Source organism: Pelobates fuscus, chromosome 2 (assembly GCF_036172605.1).
Source record: "Pelobates fuscus isolate aPelFus1 chromosome 2, aPelFus1.pri, whole genome shotgun sequence".
NCBI lineage: Eukaryota > Metazoa > Chordata > Amphibia > Anura > Pelobatidae > Pelobates > Pelobates fuscus.
Genome location: NC_086318.1, coordinates 256729435 through 256750873, shown reverse-complemented (window position 1 = coordinate 256750873; position 21439 = coordinate 256729435). Strand labels below are relative to the sequence as shown.

Below are 21439 nucleotides of genomic sequence, written 5' to 3'. Positions count from 1 at the left end.
TCAAGTGAATGATTTTCAACAATAACTTGAATAGCTTGGGGGAAAGACGAGACAGGATGAATATGATATAAACATTTAAATACAGAAAGGCAATTAAAACAGTAAATAAGGAGACTATATTTAAAAGAAGAAAAACTGCCACAACAAGAGGACATAGTCTTAAATTAGAGGGGCAAAGGTTTAAAAATAATTTCAGGAAGTATTACTTAACAGAGAGGGTAGTGGGCGCATTGAATAGCCTTCAATCTGAATTTGTAGAGGTTAACACAATGAAGGAGTTTAAGCACGCATGCGATAGGCAAAAGTCTATACTAGACTTACGATAAGGCCAGGGACTAATTCAAGTCTTTTGAAAATTGGGCAGGTTAGATGAGCCGAATGGTTCTTATCTGCCATCACATGCTATCTATGTTTCTATATGTTTAATAATAAAGAATAGTTTATAGGCACGCTATAATATTATGAATAATCAAAACCATGAATAATTTGAGGAAATAATTAATTGAAAGTCGAATGTATATTCCTTTATAATACTACCAGAGTTTTAAATCTGAAATTTGATTCTATAGCATTTACAGAGAGAAGCAAAATGTTACAAAATATTGTTTTTTTTTTTTAATCCTTTCAATGTTTGGAATTTTGTTTCTGCTTGTTTTGTAGCTTTCACTACTGGTGCAACAGCAGAATGTGAATCTAGTGGTTCTGGTTGTGAAACAGGTAATACATTTTTGCAATATAGACAAAAAGTTATCATGTTTGAATGCTTAGAATTGATTGCTAAATATTTCATGATATTCTTGCAAAATTTTATTTTTCTTTGTCAATCATGGTATGACTTTTGTTTTTAAATAAATAGATGAGCTTACTACAACTCCAAGAGATATGACTAGTAAGTACCTTGCATCAATATACAAGCATTGTCAGTGAAAGAAGATTAAAACACATAGGCTTTGTAACCAAAACGTTGATTATTCTAGTATCTTAATATGGGCAAGATAGAAGAGACATTGTTATTATTGTTATTATTGTTAATATTATTATTATTATTATTATTATTATTATTATTATTATTATTATTATTATTATTATTATCATAGTAAACAGCAAAGCATTTTAAGAAGAAAATACTTTGGTAAATGTGAGTTAGTGAAAGTGCAATTTGAAATCATCTGCTTCCAGTATCCCAGCTTATGAAAACCATGCTATGCACTGTAAGTCGAAATGAATAACTTAAAAAAGATATACCTTTTCAAATGCCTTAATATATGAAATGGCGAAATCTTTAAAAAAAAAAATCAAATGAGTTTCTAAAGAGAATTTGTATTCATTTTTTTTTAAAATTGGCATTCAAGATAGCAGCAAAACAAATATTTATTTTTTTCACTGGTAAACATATTTAGACTTATGAGCAGATTGAGGTTTAATGTAGTATATTTATTAAACATATTAATATTTTAAAAATACATATAAATACATTTTGCCATTCTGATTTACATTTTTTTACGGATTCTCGTGAATGATTCTCAACAATGACTTAAATCGCTTGGAGGAAAGACGAGACAGGATGAATATGATAGAAACATTTATATACATAAAGGCAATTAAAACAGTAAAGGAGGAGACTATATTTCAAAAAAGAAAAACTTCCACAACAAGAGGATATAGTCTTAAATTAGAGGGGCAAAGGTTTAAAAATAATTTCAGGAAGTATTTCTTAACAGAGAGGGTAGTGGACGCATTGAATAGCCTTCAATCTGAAGTGGTAGAGGTTAACACAATGAAGGAGTTTAAGCACGCATGCGATAGGCAAAAGTCTATACTAGACTTACGATAAGGCCAGGGACTAATTCAATTCTTTTGAAAATTGGGCAGGTTAGATGGGCCGAATGGTTCTTATCTGCCATCACATTCTATCTATGTTTCTATATGTTTACTAATAAAGAATACGTGATAGGCACGCTATAATATTATGAATAATCAAAACCATGAATAATTTGAGGAAATAATTAATTGAAAGTCCAATGTATATTCCTTTTTAATACTACCAGTTTTTTTAAATCTGAAATTTGATTGTATGGCATTTACAGAGAGAAGCAAAATGTTACAAAATATGTTTTTTTTAATCCTTTCAATGTTTGGAATTTTGTTTCTGCTTGTTTTGTATCTTTCACTACGGGTGTAACAGCAGAATGTGAATCTAGTGGTTCTGGTTGTGAAACAGGTAATGCATTTTTTTTGGTAGACATATAGTTATAATGTTTGAATGTTTAGAATTGAAAAACATGATTGCGAAATACTTCAAGAAATTCATGCAAAATTTTATTTTTTTGTCAAACATGGTATGACTTTTGTTTTTAAATAAATAGATGAGCCTGCTACAACTCCAAGAGATATCACAAGTAAGTACCTTGCATCAATATACAAGCATTGTCAGTGAAAGAAGATTAAAACAAATAGGGTTTATAACCAAAACTTTGATTATTCTTGTATCTTAAAGCAACACTATAGTCACCTAAATTACTTACGCTAAATAAAGCAGTTTTAGTGTATAGATCATTCCCTTGCAATTTTACTGCTCAATTCACTGTCATTTAGGAGTTAAATCACTTTGTTTCTGTTTATGCAGCCCTAGCCACACCTCCCCTGGCTATGATTGACAGAGCCTGCATGAAAAAAAAAATGGTTTCACTTTCAAACAGATGTAATTTATCTTAAATAATTGTATCTCAATCTCTAAATTGAACTTTAATCACATACAGGAGGCTCTTCCATGGTCTAGCAAGCTATTAACATAGCAGGGGATAAGAAAATCTTAATTAAACAGAACTTGCAATAAAGAAAGCCTAAATATGACTCTCTTTACAGGAAGTGTTTATGGAAGGCTGTGCAGGGAGGTGTGACTAGGGTTCATAAACAAAGGTATTTAACTCCTAAATGGCAGAGGATTGAGCAGTGAGGCTGCAGGGGCATGTTCTATACACCAAAACTGCTTCATTAATACTTTGGTAAATGTAAGTTAGCGAATGTGCAATTTGAAATCATCTGCTTCCTGTATCCCTGCTTAATAAAACCATGCTTATAGAAACATAGAAACATAGAATGTCACGGAAGATATGAACCATTCGGCCCATCTAGTCTGCCCAATTTTCTAAATACTTTCATTGTACCCTGGCCTTATCTTATAGTTAGGATAGCCTTATGTCTATCCCATGCATGCTTAAACTCCTTTACTCTGTTAACCTCTACCACTTCAGCTGGAAGGCTATTCCATGCATCCACTACCCTCTCAGTAAAGTAATACTTCCTGATATTATTATTAAACCTTTTTCCCTCTAATTTAAGACTATGTACTCTTGTTGTGGTAGTTTTTCTTCTTTTAAATATAGTCTCCTTCTTTACTGTGTTAATTCCCTTTATGTATTTAAATGTTTTTATCACATCCCCCCATCTCCTTTTTCCGCCAAGCTTAACCTTTCCTGGTAAGTTTTATCCTGCAATCCATGAACCAGTTTAGTAGCCCTTCTCTGATCTCTCTCTAAGGTATCAAAATCCTTCTGAAGATATGGTCTCCAGTACTGCGTACAATACTCCATGTCAGGTCTCACCAGTGTTCTGTACAATGGCATGAGCACTTCCCTCTTTCTACTGCTAATACCTCTCCTTATACAACCAAGCATTCTGCTAGCATTTCTTGCTGCTCTATTACATTGTCTGCCTACCTTTAAGTCATCAGAAATAATCACCCCTAAATCCCTTTCCTCATATGTTGAGGTTAGGACTCTATCAAATATTCTGTACTCTGCCCTTGGGTTTTTACGTCCTAGATGCATTATCTTGCACTTATCCACATTAAATGTCAGTTGCCACAAATCTGACCATTTTTCTAGTTTACCTAAATCATTAGCCATTTGGCTTATCCCTCCTGGAATATCAACCCTGTTACATATCTTAGTATCATCAGCAAAAAGACATACCTTACCATCAAGACTTTCTGCAATATCACTAATAAAAATATTAAAGAGAATTGGTAAATGTACAGATCCCTGAGGTACCCGACTAGTGACAAGACCATGGTTCGAATATACTCCATTGACTACAACCCTCTATTGCCTGTCACTCAGCCACTGCTTTACCCATTCGACAATATTGGAATCCAAACTTAAATATTGCAGTTTATTGATAAGCCTTCTATGTGCAACAGTGTCAAAAGCCTTACTGAAGTCTAGGTTAGCAATGTCTACTGCACCACCCTGATCTATAATTTTAGTTACCCAATCAAAAAAAATCAGATTAGTTTGGCATGATCTCCCTGAAGTAAACCCATGTTGTCTCTGATCTTGAAATCCATGTGTTTTTGGATGTTCAACAATCCTATCCTTCAACATGGTTTCCATCACTTTCCCCACTACTGAAGTAAGGCTTACTGGCCTATAGTTACCCGACTCCTTCCTATTACCTTTCTTGTGAATGGGCACAACATTCGCCAACTTCCAATCTTCTGGGACTAATTCTAATGCGGTCAGCGGTGTTTGGAGCCAAATTTGTGGAACTGAAATCAGCTACACAGTTCCACGAACACCGCTGACCCTTACCTTCTCCTACACTGAATTTTCAGCTGCAGAGACTAAGTCCCGTTCGGCGATTCGAACGCATGTTCGAATGGGACTTAGTATTTTTTTCAGTGTGAAATAGACCGCACAGCCCAAATCTATGGAACTGTTTTGGGCATGAAAATGTGCTGCGGTCTTCCAGCTAACTTTTTAACCCCTGGATGGAATTTATGAAGATTGAATGCATATTTTTAAAGTTACAGTACATGTGTAAAAACTGTATTTCTTTGCCTGTGATAATTACATTAACCCATTGTGTAAGGTAATTGTATCACAGGCAGAGGGGAGGATTATGTGTGGGAGTGTCTGTGGGTATTGTACGTATTGATTGGTTGTTCTGCAAAACCCTGTGGGCAGTACTATGCTTGTAGAATGGTCCATAAAAGCAGAGTGTTTGATTAAAAGCTTCAGTTCTACTCCACCCTCAATTTGGAGTGCCGTCTCTTATTGGGGGAATCTGCTACAAGGGATTGCTATGCTAGGCATACTCCCTTGCTATAATCACTCCTAAGCTCTTTTAAGAGCTTGTTCCTGCTGCTCTCTGAAGGAGTATACGGTGGTTATGCTGTCGGCTGGAGTGCTTGGAGCCCTCAGGAAGCGCTAGGAGCATCCATCAATGGAGGTACCCAGTCGGCGAGCCAGGTGATCCGTTACACAGACTATCTGAGCAGAACGAAGATTCAATCAGAAGAATGGCAATTGCACCCAGAGGTATTTCATCAGATATCGTTAAGGTGGGGCACATATCGGAATGCTCAAGTCCCAAATTATTTTTCCCTAAAGGCAGATTATCAATCAGCAGGACAAGATGCCTTTTCCCTTCCTTGGGACATCGATCTGGGGTATGCATTCCCTCCCCTGCCGATGATTCACAGATTGTTGAGGAAAATTCGGAAGGAACGGAAGACAGTGATTGCTATACTTCCAAGTTGGCCGAGAAGTCCGTGGTTCCCACTCCTGAACAAAATGTGCTTAGGTCCTCCATGGCCTCTTCCTCAGAGAGCAGACCTGTTAATACAAGGTCCAGTGATTCATCCCAATCCAAACCTATGGAAACTGGTGGTTTGCCTCTTGAAAAGCAGAGACTTTTAGAGCAAGGATTACCAGAGCCTGTGGTGAATACACTGTTAAAATACAGGAAAAGTTCCACCTCTGCGTGTTACCACAGAATATGGGATATCTTTTGATTATGGACGGAAAAGAAATCCAAGAATTTCCTACAGCCTTCGAATATAGCTATTCTGGAATTTCTACACGAAGGACTGGAGAAAGGCCTAAACTTAAGCACTTTAAAAGTGCAGTCATCAGCCTTGTCTGCTCTGTGTAACACCTCCTGGGCATCAGACCCAATCATTGCAAGGTTCTTTAAGGCAGCGATATGCATAAGACCTCCTTCTAGAAATTATGCTCCTCCTTGGGATCTTCCCTTGGTTCTGGATGTTTTGTCAGACACCCCCTTTGCTCCATTGGATGAGTTGGGTATCGTACATCTGACATACGAGACCTTGTTCTTGGTGGCAATCACTATGGCTAAAAGAATGTCTGAAATTCAAGCCTTCTGAAGTGATCCGAATCACGTTCAGGTTTTCCACAATAGAATTATCTTAAGACCTAGAATGGAATTCCTACCTAAGGTGGTTTCTCGTTTACACTTGGCACAGGAAGTGATTCTACCTTCCTTTTACCAAAACCCTTCATCTTCGGAAGAAGTTAAACTCCTTCAGTTGGATGTGAAGGAATGTGTACAGAAATATATAGAGGTCATTAACCTATTTTAGAAAATCGCAGCACCTATTTCTTATCCCTTCTACCGCTACTTTGAGGCATTGGGTTTCGAACAGCATAAAAATGGCCTATAAAGTCAAGAACCTATCTCCTCCGGAAAAGATCAATACACATTCTACTAGAGCATTGGCTACCTCCTGGGCTAACTGGGCAGAGGTTCCCCCTGACGACATATGCAGGGCAGCCACCTGATCGTCACCTATAACTTTCATCAAGCATTACAAGCTGGATGTGGCTTCTTCCTCCTCATCCTTCGGAAGAGGGGTTTTGTCCTCAGTTAACTCTCATGAATAAATCTATTTTGAAGCAGAATGATGGGGTCTTGTTTAATTCACCCTCCCTTTGTTGCGGAGCTTGGGTATTACCCTTTAGTGATGCATAAACTTGGCATATCATGGCAATCACTTTTAGATGCATAAACTTGACACATCATGGCAATCAGCTTCAGAAGCACGTTGGTTATCCTAGTGGTGGAACTAATGTAGAGAGGACCCTGGTGCAAGTATGTTTTCTGGGACCCCATCTAGTGAAAGTGTGACCAAAAGGTAAATCTCCATCTGTCGGAGAACTTCAACAATAATATGCCAGATGGAGATCTACCATTTGCACATTATTGCAGGGTTATATTTGTGAGCAGTGTTTGAATGTAAGCATGTTTTTGTATTAAGTATATGTGTGCATGTATGGGTGTATTTGTATGTACTGTTGCTATTGGAATGTAGTGGTGTACTTGTTTGTAATGTTTGCATCTGAATGCAGAGGTGTTTGTATATGTAGTGTAGGACTTTAAATGCAGGTGTGCTTTTTGTGTGTAGTGTTGGTGTTTGAATGAAGGGGTGTTTGTAGATCATTTTAGTGTTTTAATGCAGGGGTGTGTTTGTATGTAATGTTTGCGTTTGATTGCAGTGTGTGTGTGTTTGTAGTGGATGCAGTGTGTGTATATTGTGTTTATAAAATATACATATACACAATGTGCGTTTCAATCTAAGCATGTTTTTTTGTATGGGGTATGTGTGCAGTGTATACACACACACACACAGACACACAAATACACACATTGACACAGCTATACACACAATGACACTTCCCACACACAGATACACAGCCACTCATGTACACAGATACACACAGACACACACTGACACAAAAGGACACGCAGAGAGAGGAGGTGAGGGTGACAGTGTGGGAGGGAGTGTGTGTACTGGTAACAGTGTGGGGTCAGTGTCAGAAAGGGTTACAGTGGGTGGACAGGGGGAGAAAGGGTTACAGTGGGCAGGCAGGGGGAGAAAGGGTTACAGTAGGCAGGCAGGGGGAGAAAGGGTTACAGTGTGCATGGGGCAGGGGGAGAAAAGATTACAGTGTGGGGAGAGGGGCAGGGAGAGAAGGGGTTACAGTGGGGGGTAGGCAGAGAAGGGGTTTCAGTGGGGGGAGGGGGCAGGGAGAGAAGGGGTTACAGTGGGGGGTAGGCAGAGAAGGGGTTACAGTGGGGGGGTGGCAGGGAGAGAAGGGGTTACAGTAGGGGGGTAGGCAGAGAAGGGGTTACAGTGGGGGGCAGGGAGAGAAGGGGTTACAGTGGGGGTAGGCAGAGAAGCGGTTACAGTGGGGGTAGGCAGAGAAGGGGTTACAGTGGGGAGGGTAGGCAGAGAAGGGGTTACAGTGGGGGGAGGGGGACAGGGAGAGAAGGGGTTACAGTGGGGAGGGTAGGCAGAGAAGGGGTTACAGTGGAGGGGTAGGCAGAGAAGGGGTTACAGTGGGGAGGGTAGGCAGAGAAGGGGTTACAGTGGGGGGTATGCAGAGAAGGGGTTACAGTGGTGAGGGTAGGCAGAGAAGGGGTTACAGTGTGGAGGGTAGGCAGAGAAGGGGTTACAGTAGGGGGGAGGAGGGCAGGCAGAGAAGGGGTTACAGTGGGGAGATGTTACAGAACCTACTATAGACAATTTCCTTTGTCACAACCCCCGAATTGATTACCTGTGGATCATTCGTTTAATTGCTATATTCATCCTTCTCACTGATCGGCAGATTCAGCATGAATGGAAACACATGAATCCTTTGTTCGTATACCGGGGTGGCCGCCATTTCGGGACATTTCCACGTGGTCGCGGCCTTTTTAACTCCCGAACAGCGGTGTTTTGCCGTTGAGTGTCTGGAACTAAAATCGGACACTCGAGTAGGCGAACACCGCTGAGACCTCCATAACCCCGAGAATTCGTGCCAAAACTACCGAACGATCGGCCGTTCGGTAGAAAGACTATGCAACAAACAGGGATTATAACGAATATACAGATAACTGTGGATGGCAAGCTTTTGTATAAATTTTATGCACGAAAGAGGACCGACCGCAAGGCCAAAACTCATGGAACTATTTTCGGCTAGTTTGCCTGTGCGGTCGGTCAAAACGTTAAAGCTCCATATCTCCCGAACCCAGCAACCGATTCGGATGATTTTTTCAGGGATTGCTCCTCTACATCAGGGCTATCTGGGGACACTGAACTTATGAATGTACCCCAGATATTTGGGGTACATCCAAAACTTGGGGAAAAACTTGTTAATTTTGTTAAATGTTATCTGGGGGGAGGAGATGTGTGGGATGTACCATGTATGTCATTGGTTGTTTTGTTAATTATGTAGGTGTCGCTCTTGCATGAGCCTTACTGCATAAAAGGAGAAAGCATGCCAGTTCTTGTTTGACCTTCAAATCGCAGCCTTGACTTGTTTTGTGGCAGAAGGGTATCCTAGCTGTACTATAGCTAGTGGGATTATTCTACATTTTCAGGATTCGTATGGACTACTAAGGAAAGCAGCCTCTCCTCTTCTCAGCAACAGGAATCCAGACTAACTAAGCGGTCCAGCTTTCAGCAAGACTGAGGGTAACCGTAACAGGAGGGTAGGCAGAGAAGGGGTTACAGTGGGGAGGGCAGGCAGAGAAGGGGTTACAATGGGGAGGGCAGGCAGAGAAGGGGTTACAGTGGGGAGGGCAGGCAGAGAAGGCGTTACAGTGGGGAGGGGAGGCAGAGAAGGGGTTACAGTTGGGAGGGTAGGCAGAGAAGGGGTTACAGTGGGGAGGGCAGGCAGAGAAGAGGTTACAGTGGGGAGGGCAGGCAGAGAAGAGGTTACAGTGGGGAGGGCAGGCAGAGAAGGGGTTACAGTGGGGAGGGCAGGCAGAGAATGGGTTACAGTTGGGAGGGTAGGCAGAGAAGGGGTTACAGTGGGGAGGGCAGGCAGAGAAGGGGTTACAGTGGGGGGTATGCAGAGAAGGGGTTACAGTGGGGGGAGGGCAGGCAGAGAAGGGGTTACATTGGGGTGGGGGGGGCAGGCAGAGAAGGGGCTACAGTGGGGGAGAGGGGCAGGCAGAGAAGGAGTTATAGTGGTGAGGGTAGGCAGAGAAGGGGTTACATTGGGATGGGGGACAGGCAGAGAAGGGGTTACATTGGGGCAGGGGGGCAGGCAGAGAAGGGGTTACATTGGGGTGGGGAGCAGGCAGATAAGGGGTTACATTGTGGTGGGGGGCAGCCAGAGAAGGGGTTACATTGGGGTGGGAGGGCATTGTTTGGGCTCTGTGCCCTACCTTCATTAGACATCCCTGGTGGTCCAGTGTCTCCCTGGTGGTCCGGTGGTTTATCTCTTCGGTCTGAGCTCCGCCGGGTGCAGAGCTGCAGACCATGTACATTGGGGTGGGGCTGCAGCCAAAGAAGGGGTTACATTGGGGTGGGGGGGCAGGCAGAGAAGGGGTTACATTGGGGTGGGGGGGCATTGTTTGTGCTCTGTGCCCTACCTTCATTAGACATCCCTGGTGGTCCAGTGTCTCCCTGGTGGCCCGGTGGTTTATCTCTTCGGTCTGAGCTCCGCCGGGTGCAGAGCTGCAGACCATGTAATAAAAGTCTTGCAAGCTCCCAGAGTGTTGCCATGGTAACGCTCTGGGAGCTCGCGAGGCTTCTATCACACGGTCTGCAGCTCTGCACCCGGCGGAGCTGCAGACCGGAGGTGCTGGGCAGACTGATTGGAGGGAGCCCGGCGGCATACAGGGCAAACCGCCGGGCTCCCTCCTGGTGTCAGTCTGCCTGTCTGACTCCCCGGCGGCCCTGGATGTGTGGGTCAGCGCGACCCACTGGGAATTGCCCTGTGACCCACCAGTGGGTCGCGACCCACACTTTGTAACCGCTGCTATAGTTGATGTAAGAGATCCTATAAGGCTCATGAATTCCCTTAATGTAATGCATCTTTTGTAGTGAAGATTCCTGATCTTCATCCGAATCCTCTTCATTCTTTCTGCAGACAAATTCACTCGACCGATTACCGTATCTATGGCTGCCCCAGGAATATGATATTCTGAGAGGGAATCATCATACTCTTTTCCAAGTTCAGTTTCCAACCAGGGTTCACAAAGATTTCTAAGGCCAACTGACTGTGGAGTGCTACCTTCTGGCTGGATGGTATATCTCTATGCCTTTCTTTTGGATCACTGCCACTAAGGCAATGAATACCTTTGAGAATGTTCTCGGTGCCAGGCTTAGTCCAAACGGAAGTCCCTTGAACTGGTAGTGTCTTCCAAATACACAAAATCTGAGGAACTTGTGGTGCCATATGTTGATTGGGATCTGGTGATATGTATATTTCAAGTCATCCAATCCCCCATACTGATGTTTGGTGCAATAGTTGAAATGGATTCCATCTTGAATGTTTTTATTTTAATTTTTTAATTCAAATTCTTCAAGTCCAGGATAAGTCTCCACTTCTTTTGTGGTTTTGGGGCTAGAAAAAACGTAGACTAGTGACCCTTTCTTTGTTCTTTTATTGGAACGTATTCTATCACCTGTTCTTTTAGGAGTTTCGAGACGCAGTCCCTCATAGCTCTCTCTTTTTCTCCTTTTGCTACCCGAGACTAGGTAAACACATCTTTTGTTGGAATGGCCTTGAATTCTAACCTGTATCCTTCAGCCAAGATTGATAGGACCCAGGAGTCTGTCACACTTCTAACCCAGACAGGATATAAGAGGTGCAGTCTTCCTCCTGTAATTCCTGGCTGGGCCGGCACAAGTTCAGAAGTTTTTCCCTGGTCTTGCTCCTTTTCCTCTGGAAGATTTTGGCTGAGTGTTTTTCCAATTGGATCTGGAATACTCTTTCCCAGGTTTATATGCCCTGCTTTTACGAAAGGCATGGTCTTTGTACCGCCTATCTTACCATGCTGAAGAACCATATTTTCTGACTTGCGAGAGAAAGGGTTTTTTCCCATCTGCTGCCTTATGGATAGCTTCATCCAAGACCTTTTCGAATAGGAGATCTCCTTGAAATGGAAGAGCACACAGGGTCGCTTTAGAAGCATAGTCTGCTCCCCAGGAGTGCAGCCATAATGCTCTTCTTGCTGCTATAGACAGGCCCATGCTTTTTGCCACCATTTTGGTAACATCCAGAGATGCTTCAGAGAAAAACTCTGTTGCCAACTTCAGATCTCTCAGTCCTTCCAAAAGATGATCTCTCTGAACTCCTTTGGCGATATCTTCCTCTAAGTTGTCTAGCCATTCTTTGAAGGCTCTTGACAGCGTAGTTAATGCTACTGCTGGATGTAGCGCAGATCCTAATGCCAGGTATGACTTTATCAGGCTGGCATCTAGCCTTTTCTCTATATGCTCTCTCAAATAAGCCATTGAGTCAATAGGAAGAGCTGTCTTTTTCACCATATGTATAACTGCGGCGTCAATCTTGTGGACAGAATTCCAGGTTTTGCAATCTTCTTTTGAATACGGATATAATCTGAATGCTTTGTTCTTCAGAGTCGCTTTTCTCTCTGGTTTCTGCCATTCTTGGGAAATTATCTCTTTGATTGTAGAGTGTACCGGAAAAGTAGGCCTATTAGCTCTTAAATCCTCAAAATATCTATCAGATTCCTTTTTTTCAGATTCTTCTTCCGGGAATCTCAGGGTCTCTCTTATAATGTTGATCAGCTTATCAACAAATTTAAACCTATTTAGTTTAGAAAAACGTCACCTGAGAGGGGATATGATAACATTATACAGATATGTTCGAGGCCAATACAAACCGTTGTGTGGAAATCTATTCACGGACCGGACTTTACATAGGGCACGGGGTCATGCGTTTAGACTGGAAGGGAGAAGATTTCGTCTAAGGCAGAGGAAAGGTTTTTTTACTGTAAGAACAATCAGGATGTGGAATTCTCTGCCTGAAGAAGTGGTTTTATCAGAGTCCATACAGATGTTCAAGCAGCTACTAGATGCATACTTGCAAAAACAGAATATTCAAGGATATAATCTTTCAATGTAGGGTAATAACTGCTGGATCCAAGGATAAATCTGACTGCCATTCTGGGGTCAAGAAGGATTTTTTTTCCTAGCTTGTTGCAAAATTGGAAGTGCTTCAAACTGGGTTTTTTGCCTTCTTTTGGATCAACAGCAAAAAACATATGTGAGGAAGGCTGAACTTGATGGACGCAAGTCTCTTTTCAGCTATGTAACTATGTAACTATGTAACAGATTTCGAATCCAGATTTCTGGGGGCATAGTTGACTTCACCTTCCTCTTTGTCCGACATATCTTCCATCTCCATATTATCGCTAGACTCAGAGGAGATTTCTTCTCTTCTCATGCGTTTAGATGAGGACATCTTGCTTGTGGACTTAAAGAAATAATTTGCACCAAGTGCAAAAAAAACCTTGTGGCTAAAAAAGGATAAAATATACAAAAATATAAATACCCTTTAACCCCTTAAGGACACATGACGTGTGTGACACGTCATGATTCCCTTTTATTCCAGAAGTTTGGTCCTTAAGGGGTTAAAAAGGAAGTGCGAAGACTCCTCAAATGTCTTCAATAGCATAAATATAAAATAATAAAAATGCACAACCTAAAAATACAAAGGGAGACCACAATAGTGCAGATAAAACAAAAAATAAAAAGTAATAAAAAAAGGGGACTAAAATGCACTCACAAAAGTAGAAATAAAAAGGCAGGGTATAATCAGTCTCTTCAAGTGCTTCCTTTCTTCTCTTATTCCAAGATGAAGGCTTAGAACAAAGCACAAGAACAAAACATAGTGTATAGCTGTATGAGTTAAAGAGATTAACTTTATTTAATGCACTTACAAAATAACAGTAGTTAAAAGGCTCATCAAATTAAACTCGATGTCTTCCCCACCAGGAACAAAAGTAGCCTTCAGGGTATGGAGACCAAGTAGATGAAAGAGTCCACAGTTGAAAAATCAATAATAAAGTAAATGTTGCCACCCTGTGAGTGCATTTTAGTCCCCTTTTTTTATTACTTTTTATTTTTTGTTTTATCTGCACTATTGTGGTCTCCATTTGTATTTTTAGGTTGCTTGTGGACTTAAATCCTTCTGCAATTGCTTCTGTAATCCATTTTTTCAGCTCTATTTGAGGAGACTTTCTTATCTCCATTACATCAACGGCTTCTGTCAGACAATCTTGACATAAGTTTCTCCACTGGGTGCAATTTGATTGCAGTTAACACATCTATTTGTTTTTTCTTCATGCTTTCTTTGTGAATCCTCTTTTGGATTGCTCGGGCTGCAAGAAAGGCGATTTTAATAATAATACATTTCTGGCCCATAGTGGCACTCTTTTACCCCCCATTTATAGGATAAATGTATATGAGGCTCACCTATGTGAATCCATCTATTTTAAACTAAAAAAATATTTTTGTTATTCTATCAATTCAATATATCACTGAACAATAGAACACAAGAATAAAAGGAGAGAAAAACACAATTACCTTATAGATCAATGTTTCAGTCTAGGGCAGCCTTAAACACACCAAAACTGTTTTAAGCTTCAGACAGAACACTAAAAACAACAGCAGAGCATTATTTTATAGAATTCCCGGGTTTTTAAATTTTGGCACGAAATCTCGAAAAGAGCCCCGGCGGTTCGCGCATGCGCAATTGTAACTGCATGACGCCGATGTTACTTCGCATGCCCTGCATTCCGAAACTGGAAGTAGCACACCAGCCAGTGAAACAACAAGCAGAGAACCTCTGGCAAGCCCCATTAGGCCACCTCTTTCTACCTGAATGAGAAAATACAGGCACAACAGAAGAAAATAAACACAGGAGCTATACTTCAATGAAATTAGGGTAAGACCAAAGGATTTTTCCAGCCACTTACCCAGCTTCTCCTATGCCACAATCTCTGAGGGGGGTTATTGATGGTGCAAGGGGAATTTTTAAGGATATACCGACCCCTCATCATTGTATAATTTTAAAACAGCCCTGTTATTCCATGAATAGGTACATATACTAAAATGTACCTAACTCAATTAGTTCTGCTCATGCAGGCTGATTACTGAGTTCCTCAGATAAAGATAGGCTGAACGTTATCTGGTAAGAACCCATGGTAAACATGGGAAGGTGGCCTCAAAAGAAAAATAGTATAGGCAATAATTCCTGTTTGTCCTGTTAAGGACAGAAAAAAAGACTGTGGGTTGGAGGGAGGAGGGATCTTTTATAACTACAGTCTGGTTATTATTGGTTAATTGTTTCCTGTCCTGTTCCTGTTAGGGGCGGAGCTAACCCATTAGTGATGCTGCCATAAATGACCAGGAAAAAGGCAATTAACACAGTAAAGGAGGAGACTATATTTAAAAGTAGAAAAACTACCACAACAAGAGCACATAGTCTTACATTAGAGGGGCAAAGGTTTAAAAATAATTTTAGGAAGTATTACTTAACAGAGAGGGTAGTGGATGCATTGAATAGCCTTCAATCTGAAGTGGTAGAGGTTAACACAATGAGGGAGTTTAAGCATGCATGTGATAGGCATAAGGCTATACTAGACTTACCTTAAGGCCAGAGACGCCCTCTGCCGGGTGTTGTGTGTCTCCTGTGCCCGCAGCGGGGGAGGAGAGCCACTGGAGCCAGTGGTACCATGCATCGTGGTAGCGTTGTATACGTCCCGTTGTGGAGTGGATTAGCTCTTCAATGTGCCTGATGTCCTCCACTCTGGTCATCCATTCCTGTAATGTCGGGGCCATGTGTTGCTTCCTGTGTCCTGGGATGAGGCTACTTGACGCGTTCAGTAGGTGTGGCATCGCTGATTTTGTGGGCATCGTGGTCAGCTGGAGCAAGTATGCTTCAGGTGTGAGTTGCAGGTTCGCGTTGATGATGGTCATTAGCACTGTGTGGACCGTGGCCCAGAAGGGCTTAATAAGTGGACATGACCACCAAATGTGGAAGAGGGTTCCGAGTTCCTTCCCGCATCTCCAGCATTCTGGGTCATTCGTAGCTTTCATCATTGTTAGTTTGTCCGGCGTCCTCTACCAGTGTGAGATCATTTTGTATCCAGTTTCCTGGAATTTGGTGGAGATAGAGGCTTTGTGTGTGAGTGTGAACACTGTCGTCCATTGTTCTTTCGAGAGTGTGTGTTCCAGGTCCCTTTCCCAATACTTAGTGAAGTCCGTGGGAGGGGAGACTTGCATGCGGTAGAGGATCGAGATTGCATGTGGGTGCTGGGGGGACTTGTGCGGATGGTCTTGAACGGGGAGAGCCTTCGTTATGCTGAGTCTAAGCCAGGAATGCTCTTTAGGAACCTAGTTAGTTGGTGATAGCGGAAGCGTAGTAGTAAGGTGTGGGGTGTGTTTGGGACCAGATCTCCCAGGGGCGTTATCACTCCCCAGCTGCAGACATCCCTCAGTCTGCAAGGGGTCGGTAGGCCCAGGGCCGAGGCATAATGGGGATCCGCCACTGGCGTGAATCACGGGTTGTGCGATATGGGGCACAACGGCGAGAGCTCCAGAGCTATGTCTTTGTGTGTTGCCATTCTCCTCCAGATGGCCATCGTTGCGTTGATGGTCGGGTGTCGGGTCGGCAGTTCACCGTTCATGGCTTTCGGTAGGAGAGATAGAAGTGTCTGTGAGAAACTGTCCTCTATTGAGATCCAGAGTTTGTCTTTTGGGCTATGTGTCCATTTGATCAGCCGCTGGAGGTGGACGGCTTGCCGGTATTTCGTTAGGTCCGGTAGCCCCAGTCCCCCATGTTGTTTGGGCTTGGTGAGGGTGACAAAGTTTAGTCTCGCTTTTTTGCGGTGTCAGACATAGTCTGTCAATGTTTTTTGAGTTTGTGATAGGAAGATTTTGGGGATACTGATTGGTAGGGTTTGTAGGAGGTATAGGATTTGCAGAAGTATGTTCATTTTGAGGACGCTGATCCTCCCCAGCCACGTAACGTGTGGGAGTTGCCAAGAGTCCAGGTCCTTCTGTATCCATTCTAGAAAGGGTGGGAAGATTATGCGGTAGATGTTTGATAGATCCGCTGTGAGCCAGATCCCCAGGTATTTGATTGCTTCCTTGCCCCATTGAAAGGGAAGCATGTTCTGCAGTGTGGTAGCTAGTGCTTGGGGGCAGCCCATGTTGAGGATTTCATATTTCTCTAAGTTAATTTTCAGGTTGGATAGTGTGCCGTATATGTCGAATTGGTGCTTGAGCTCTCTGAGGGACGAGGCTGAGTTGGTGATAGTAAACAGAAGGTCATCCGCGTAGGCGGAGACTTTGCAAACGCCTCACTTTCCCCCTATTCCTGCGATGTGGGGTTGGGCTCGTATTGCGTTAAGGAAAGGCTCCAAGCTGATGACAAAGAGCAGGGGTGATAGGGGGCATCCTTGTCTGGTGCCGTTCTTAATCTCAAATGGTTCAGAGAGAATCCCGTTGACCTGGACTCGGGCTGCCGGGTTGGTGTACAGAGCTGAGATCCACGCTATCATGTCTGGTCCTAACCCAATGAGTTCCAGTGTAGATAGTAGGAACGACCAATCAACCCTGTCAAACACCTTCTCTGCGTCGGTCGAGACCAGCAGGGTGGGGAAGATCCCCTCCGTGCCGCATGAATCAGGTTAAGTGTTTTGATTGTATTGTCCCTGGTCTCCCGGCCCTCCACAAAGCCCACCTGGTCCAGGTGGATGAGAGTCGGCAGTAGGGGCTGAAGGCGCAGGGCTATCATTTTGGCGAACAGTTTGAGATCGGCGTTCAACAGGGAAATCGGTCGGTAGCTGGCACAGGAGGAGGGGTCCTTTCCCTCTTTCGGGAATAGCAGGACGTGTGCCAGGAGCATATTAGGGTCCAGGGGATCCCTACGATGAGTGTAGTTAAACAGAGTAAGCAGGTGGGGGGTAAGAATGCCCCCAAACATTTTGTAATACTTCGCCGTATATCCGTCGGGTCCAGGGCTCTTTCCCTGCTTAGCCAGTTTAATGGCCAAGCATATTACTTTGCTCGTGATATCTTCCAAGAGTGCGGAGACGTCATGGGGCGTCAGCATGGTTATCATGTTTTGTGCTATGTATGCTTTTTGGCGTGCCATAAAGTCTTCATCTCCCTTGCTCATGCGTGTGGCGTTCTGGGGTAGACAATATAGAGAGGAGTAGGACTGTCGGAAGCTCTCTGCTATGGACTTTGGGGTAAGTAGTGTTTCTGCCATCAAATTTTATCTACGATTCTATGTTTAATAATAAAGAATAGTTGATAGGCACGCTATAATATTATGAATAATCAAATCCATGAATTATTTGAGGAAATCATTATTTATGGATACTACCAAATTTTGAAATCTGAAATTTGATTGTATAGCATTTACAGAGAGAAGCAAAATGTTACAATTTTTAATCCTTTCAATGTCTAGAACTTTGTTTTTGCATTTTTTTGTAGCTTTTACTACAACAAGTGTAACAAAAGAATATTAATCTAGTGGTTCTGGTTTAGAAACAGGTGATACATTTTTTGCAATATAGACATACATTAATCATGTTTGTATAATTAGAATTGAAAAACATGATTGCTAAATACTTCACAAGATTAATGCAAACTGTTCTTTTTTTAAATGTCAATTATGGTATGACTTTTGTTTTAAAATAGATGAGCCTAATACAACTACAAGAGATATTATTAGTAAGTACTTTGCATCAATCTACAACCATTGTCAGTGAAAGAAGATTAAAACAAATAGGGTTTATAACCAAAACATTGATTATTCTAGTATCTTAAAATGGGCAAGACAGACGAGACCTTGTTATTATTATTATTATTATTATTATTATTATTATTATTATTAATATTATTATCATAGTAAACGGCAAAGCATTTTAAGAAGAAAATACTTTGGAAAATGTGAGTTAGTGAAAGTGCAATTTGAAATCATCTGCTTCCTGTCAAAATGAATAACTAAAAAAATATATACATTTTCAAATGCCTTAATATATGAAATGGCGAAATCTTAAAAAAAAAATAAAAAAAAATTCAAATGAGTTTCTAAAGAGAATTTGTATTCATTTATTTTTTAAAACTGGCATTCAAGATAGCAGCAAAACAAATATTTATTTTTTTCACTGGTAAACATATTTGGACTTATGAGCAGGTTGAGGTTTAATGTAATATATTTATTAAACATGTTAATATTTTTAAAATACATCTAAATAAATTTTGCCATTCCGGTTTACATTTTTTACGGAGTCTAGTGAATGATTCTCAACAATAACTTGACTAGCTTGGAGGAAAGACGAGACAGGATGAATATGATATAAACATTTAAATACATAAAGGGAATCAACTCAGTAAAGAAGGAGACTATATTTAAAAGAAGAAAATCTACCACAACAAGAGCACATAGTCTTAAATTAGAGGGGCAAAGGTTTAAAAATAATTTCAGGAAATAATACTTAACAGAGAGGGTAGTGGATGCATTGAATAGCCTTCAATCTGAAGTGGTAGAGGTTAACACAATGAGGGAGTTTAAGCATGCATGTGATAGGCATAAGGCTATACTAGATTTACCATAAGCCCAGGGACTAAATAAAGTATTTTGAAAATTGGGCAGATTTGATGGGCCGAATGGTTCTTATCTGCCATCACATTCTATCTACGTTTCTATATGTTTAATAATAAAGAATATGTGATAGGCACGCTATAATATTATGAATAATCAAAACCATGAATAATTTGAGGAAATAATGAATTGAAAGTCCAATGTATATTCCTTTTTAATACTACCAAATTTTGAAATCTGAAATTTGACTGTATAGCATTTACAGAGAGAAGCAAAATGTTACAAAATATTTTTTTTTTAATCCTTTCAATGTCTAGAATGTTGTTTCTGCTTTTTTTGTAGCTTTTACTACAACAAGTGTAACAACAGAATATGAATCTAGTGGTTCTGGTTCAGAAACAGGTAATAATTTGTTTGCAATATAGACATACATTAATCATGTTTGAATACTTAGAATTGAAAAACATGATTGCTAAATACTTCATGATATTCATGCAAAATTTTATTTTATTTTTTTCAATCATGGTATGACTTTTGTTTTTAAATAGATGAGCCTAATACAACTCCAAGAGATATTACTAGTAAGTACCTTGCATCAATATACAACGATTGTCAGTGAAAGAAGATTAAAACAAATAGGGTTTATGACCAAAACATTGATTATTCTAGTATCTTAAAATGGGCAAGATAAAAGAGACCTTGTTATTATTATTATTATTATTATTATTATTATTATTATTATCATAGTTAACAGCAAAGCATTTTAAGAAGAAAATACTTTGGAAAATGTGAGTTAGTAAAAGTGCATTTTGAAATAGTCTGCTTACTGTATCCCAGCTTAATGAAAACTATGCTATGCACTGTAAGTCGAAATGGATAACTAATCAAATATATACATTTTCAAATGCCTTAATATTTGAAATGGCGAAATCGTTTTTGTTAAAAAAAATAATGCAAATGAGTTTCTAAAGAAATTTGTATTCATCCTTTTAAAATTTGCGTTTAAGATAGCAGCAAAAGGAATATTTCTTTTTCTGACTGCTAAACATATTTGGACTTATGAGCAGGTTGAGGTTTATTGTAATATATTTATTAAACATGTTAATCTTTTAAAAATACATATAAATAAATTTTGCCATTCCGGTTTACATTTTTTACGGATTCTAGTGAATGATTCTCAACAATAACTTGAATAGCTTGGAGGAAAGACGAGACAGGATGAATATGATAGAAACATTTATATACATAAAGGCAATTAAAACAGTAAAGGAGGAGACTATATTTCAAAAAAGAAAAACTTCCACAACAAGAGGATATAGTCTTAAATTAGAGGGGCAAAGGTTTAAAAATAATTTCAGGAAGTATTTCTTAACAGAGAGGGTAGTGGATGCATTGAATAGCCTTCAATCTGAAGTGGTAGAGGTTAACACAATGAGGGAGTTTAAGCATGCATGTGATAGGCATAAGGCTATACTAGATTTACCATAAGCCCAGGGACTAAATAAAGTATTTTGAAAATTGGGCAGATTAGATGGGCCGAATGGTTTTTATCTGACATCACATTCTATCTACGTTTCTATATGTTTAATAATAAAGAATACGTGATAGGCACGCTATAATATTTGAATAATCAAAACCATGAATAATTTGAGGAAATAATTAATTGAAAGTCCAATGTATGTTCCTTTTTAATACTACCAAATTTTGAAATCTGAAATTTGATTGTATAGCATTTACAGAGAGAATTAAAATGTTACAAAATATTTTTTTTTTTTAATCCTTTCAATGTCTAGAACTTTGTTTCTGTTTTTTTTTTTGTAGATTTTACTACAACAAGTGTAACAACAGAATATGAATCTAGTGGTTCTGGTTCAGAAACAGGTAATAATTTGTTTGCAATATAGACATACATTAATCATGTTTGAATACTTAGAATTGAAAAACATGATTGCTAAATACTTCATGATATTCATGCAAAATGTTCTTTTTTTTTTGTCAATCATGGTATGACTTTTGTTTTTAAATAGATGAGCCTAATACAACTCCAAGAGATATTACTAGTAAGTACCTTGCATCAATATACAACGATTGTCAGTGAAAGAAGATTAAAACAAATAGGGTTTATGACCAAAACATTGATTATTCTAGTATCTTAAAATGGGCAAGATAGAAGAGACCTTGTTATTATTATTATTATTATTATTATTATTATTATTATTATTATCATAGTAAACGGCAAAGCATTTTAAGAAGAAAATACTTTGGAAAAT

At 40.3% G+C, this 21439-nt stretch overlaps 1 protein-coding gene across 1 annotated transcript in view; it reads left to right on the top strand.

The window, feature by feature from the left end:
- Window positions 1-666: 666 nt before the first annotated feature.
- The window catches only part of LOC134587161 (CUB and zona pellucida-like domain-containing protein 1), a 110890-nt gene continuing 90117 nt past the window's right edge, over window positions 667-21439 (top strand). The window contains exons 1-3 of the mRNA XM_063443348.1: window positions 667-717; window positions 19718-19750; window positions 21197-21229. The gene's annotated coding sequence lies outside the window, so the exon portion shown is untranslated. The remainder of the gene's footprint in view (window positions 718-19717; window positions 19751-21196; window positions 21230-21439) is intronic.